The sequence below is a fragment of the Urocitellus parryii genome, chromosome 12, assembly GCF_045843805.1.
Source record: "Urocitellus parryii isolate mUroPar1 chromosome 12, mUroPar1.hap1, whole genome shotgun sequence".
Lineage (NCBI taxonomy): Eukaryota > Metazoa > Chordata > Mammalia > Rodentia > Sciuridae > Urocitellus > Urocitellus parryii.
This window is the reverse complement of record NC_135542.1, coordinates 5,147,697-5,151,995: the sequence shown is the minus strand read 5'-3', so window position 1 is coordinate 5,151,995 and position 4,299 is coordinate 5,147,697. Positions and strand designations below refer to the sequence as shown.

General features: G+C 43.2%; 1 pseudogene; it reads left to right on the top strand.

The window, feature by feature from the left end:
* The first annotated feature begins 2,288 nt into the window (after positions 1 to 2,288).
* LOC144249837 (BCL2/adenovirus E1B 19 kDa protein-interacting protein 3 pseudogene) lies at positions 2,289 to 3,380 on the top strand (annotated as a pseudogene).
* Positions 3,381 to 4,299: the final 919 nt, after the last annotated feature.

Genomic DNA, 4,299 nt, shown 5'->3' with positions numbered 1-4,299 from the left:
GTGACGTTGACCAAAAAAAAAAAAAAAAAAAAAAAAGCTGAAAATCTTGTATATTATGGTACAATTATGTGCTTATATTTGTAGTATACTTTTTGTGATCTTGGTTATGGATAGGTTTTACCATTTATTGATAGTTCATAAAAATTGTAGCTCAAATTTGTGTGTGTGTGTGTGTGTGTGTGGAGTGTGATGAAGAAGGTTTTCTTTTACACACTGTACACTTGGGTCTTAAATAAACTCCATTGACTGGAACATGAACAAAATGAAATAAAACTGAATACAAGTGAACAATGCTGTTGTTTCTTGTTCTGTCCTCTATGGGACTGGTAAGAAATCTGGAGATATTTATATATATTTTTTCCCCTCTCCTAAAACTCCCAAATCAGAATATCATAGAAATCCTGATCCTGCATATTCATTTACTCCTTATAAAACATCATTCCATTTGAGTTGAGAACTAATGTCATTATTTTCAGAAAAATGGATTGCAATATGCAATTGTGTTATTGCTTGGAACTTTTAACTTTAAATTTGGAATTTGAATGAAAATTTGAGTATGTGTTAACCTAACCTAAATATTTTTTTGGGGGGAGGATTACCAGGGATTGGATCCAGAGGTGGTTTATCACTGAGCCACATCCCCAGCCCCTTTTTATATTTTATTTAGAGACAGGGTCTTGCTAAGTTGCTTAGGGCCTTGCTAAATTGCTAAAGCTGGCTTTGAACTTGTAATTCTCTGGCCTTAGCCTCCTGAGCAGCTGGGATTACAGGTGTCCACCACTGTGTTCGGCCCTAAATTTCTTTTAAGCATAAAATATGTCTTAAGAGAATTGTTCATATACATAGATAAAATAATTCTATGATTATCTTTAAATAGAAGCTGTTATTTCTCTCATCAGTTCTTTGGTTTATGTTTCTCTTCTTTCTTGCAGTCTTTCTGCAGTGTCCCATCTCCTTCTGATTGAGCATGCTATAAAAGCTGTGCGAACCTAATACAAAAAACCAGGCAGCCTTTACTTTTTGAATCATAGTCTCAGTGCCATAATAGATTTTAAATTAACTTCTGAGATTTTACCTTTTAAGAGCAGTTTTTAAATGAAAGAGATCCATAGTCAATGATACTTATTTTTTTCTTTTGTGAGAAGCATTTTAGCACTCATAAGTTGAACTTGTATCATTCTTAACTCGATGTTGCAAATACAAATCTGTTGGGATTGTGCTTGGACTAAACACAGATGACAGGTTATGTGAAGAGGGATGCTGATGGTTGGAAGGTTCCTTTGGCATCTTTGGGAATGTGTCCTGCTTGAATATATCCCTGGGGACTGTAGACTCCCAGTCATTGTGGAAGCCACTTGGTTACTAAGCTACACAAACACAGGGGATCTCAGCATATTTCTGTGATTGACTTTTTTTTTGTCAGTCTGGTGAGGATGACAGACCGTTCCTCAAAAATTTTTTAAATGTATAAAGCAAAAGATGAAAATCATCCAGGCACTGTGGGGTCCTTATACCATTTCTGTGTCTATTTCCCGGAATCTTGTTTGGTCAGCTTCTGGACCTAAACCTTAAAGTTTCTCCTGAGCACTGTCCTTGGACAGAGGGAGTCTGCGTGCTGTGCATCAGAGACTGGAAGCCAGCGGTGCCTGGGAGTTTGCATTCTGAGCTCCCTTAGCTAATGGCTGACTGTGCTCAGAGTGTAAAACCCTAGTTCCTTTGGCTTCAGTTGGGACGTACCTTGCGTTCTAATGTTTATTCCAGAGCTCCTGGTGGAATCAGGCTAACCCCAGACTTCTCCTGAAGTCCTCCCTGGGGCTGCTGCTGCTTCTTTTTTTAAAATTTTTTAATTTTTTAAATTTATTATTTTTTTTACTTAAAATTTATTTATTTTTTAAAATTTTTTAATTTGTTTTGATTAGTTACACATGACAGTACAATGACCTTGACATATCATACATTTGAGTCAGATGGGATGTAATCTCTCATTTTTCTGAGTGTACAGGTGGCAGAATCATTTCTTTTCCTCTCCCACTTCCCCATTCCCGCGGTCACTTTCTCCTGGGAACTCTTCATTGACAAATCAGCTGCATATCAATCCTCACCTCAGGGTCTTTGTCTAAGGAAAACCTGACCTAAGATACAGAGGGAAACTGGAGATCTTATGGAAGCAACTTTTAAAAATCCTGACCTACGTGCTTCTCTATGGACACCACAAATACCAAGGCTCGGCGGCAAGTTAAATAACTAAGGTAATTTGGAAGCAGTGATCAACGTAACTGATTTGCGAGATGATTCGCAACAAGGGTACAACAGTGTTGCTGGGACTTCAGTGATTTACTGCTCACCTTCATCGCAGGAGGATGCCCAGAGGCCCGCCTTGGGGGCGTCCTCCGCACTGACTGCTGCCTGGGCTCAAGCGGAGGCTGCAACCCTGCCCCACTGTGCGGCCCTACCCCACGGTGCAGCGCTACCCACGGTGCGGCCCTATCCCACGGTGCAGCCCTACCCCACGGTGCAGCCCTACCCCACGGTGCGGCCCTACCCCACGGTGCGGCCCTACCCCACGGTGCAGCGCTACCCACGGTGCAGCCCTACCCCACGGTGCAGCCCTACCCCAGGTGCAGCCCTACCCACGGTGCAGCCCTACCCCAGGTGCAGCCCTACCCTACGGTACAGCCCTACCCCACAGTGAGGCCCTACCCCACGGTGCGGCCCTATCCCAGGGTGCAGCACTACCCACGGTGCAGCCCTACCCCACGGTGCGGCCCTACCCCACGGTGCAGCCCTACCCTACGGTGCAGCCCTACCCCACGGTGCAGCCCCGCACCTGCATGTCAAGGCAGGGTGGGGGAGGGTGGGCTGCAGAGCTCCTGGGTACCATGGCACTTTAGCAGTAATGGGAACAGGAGCAAACCTTAGTTTCTATTTATAATGGTGACCTGGAAAAAACACTGCTGGAGGGAACAGGTTCAAGAGTTCTCACTGGAAAGGCCCACCTTGCTCCCAGACATCACAAGAAAATACTAGAGCTTCTCAAGCACATAACCACAGCATTGGAGGAAAAAAGCAGCTGCTAGTGCCAGGAAGATCATATTAAAGGAAGGAAAGAAGTCGAAAACATCTTAAAGAAAAACTCAGGTTGAATGTGGGATTGGGTATGTTGACCAGGAAACCTCCCCACCACGGACTTCCACTGAACACCAGAAGCACACAGCTGCTCTCAGCGTGAGACACACGAGTGTGGGGGAGAAAGGGGGCATTTAATCAGCAGAATTTCTGAAGGTTTTTCTTCTGTCTCTGCTTCTCTCTTACTGCTGGCCTTGATTTGAGAATCTATAGGGCAAGGCAGGAATCTGACAACCTCCACCAGCACCTTTTGATGAAAAATTGTATCTAACTTTGTTCACAGAGCGGGGATTTATACCTGAGCTTGTGACAGCTAACTGAAGAGCTATCCTGATCCTTGGGTGGCTGCACCACTTGCATTTATTTATTTTGTAAAATGGAAAAATAGACAGTACGATCATGCTGACCTGTAATTATACTTGTGGGACCAATTCATCAGCATGTCAGGCCAATTAATACTTACTGTAAGAATTTTTTTTGGATATTAGTTATGAACAGTAAAACTGATTTCAATAGTCATCATGGATGGCATATTTTTAAAAATCTGTAACCTTCATTCAGTTAAAATGCTCTACGTTTCAAAAGACTATAGTTAAATCACTACAGTAAGGATTTGTTCCAAAAAAATATTGACACCTTATAATCACACTATCGTAGAAAATGCGTTTAATTTAAATAGCTGCAGGATGTCTGTAAAGACATTTACCTTTGCTAATTATTAAGAAATAATAGAAACCGAGGTGCAGCGATGACCTCCTCTGTGCAGTTCACACATGAAACAGGATGTTTTACAGTGTGAGGGGTCCAGTGCCTGCCTGTCAGGTAATCACCTGGGGTGGTCAGTTTTCCAAGAAGACACCATGATGGGAGCAGAGATTGGAATGCAGCATCCAAGAGCAAAAAGACCCCAGCACATGGAAAAGGCAAAGAAATGGACTCTCCTGTGGGACCTCTTGAAGGGACACATTTCTGTCAACACCTTGAACAGATGTGGGTTGTTGAAAGCCATGGAGTTTGTAGCCATTTCTAACAACAGCAGTAGATTCCTCAAATACTGCTCAAGTTCATAGATCCTGAGGTCTATCCACCACCCTTGGGGGTTCATGGGCCCAGGTTAAGAACCCTTCATGGAGCTGAACTCTCTGCAAAGGGTCTGAAGTCCTTCACTGACAG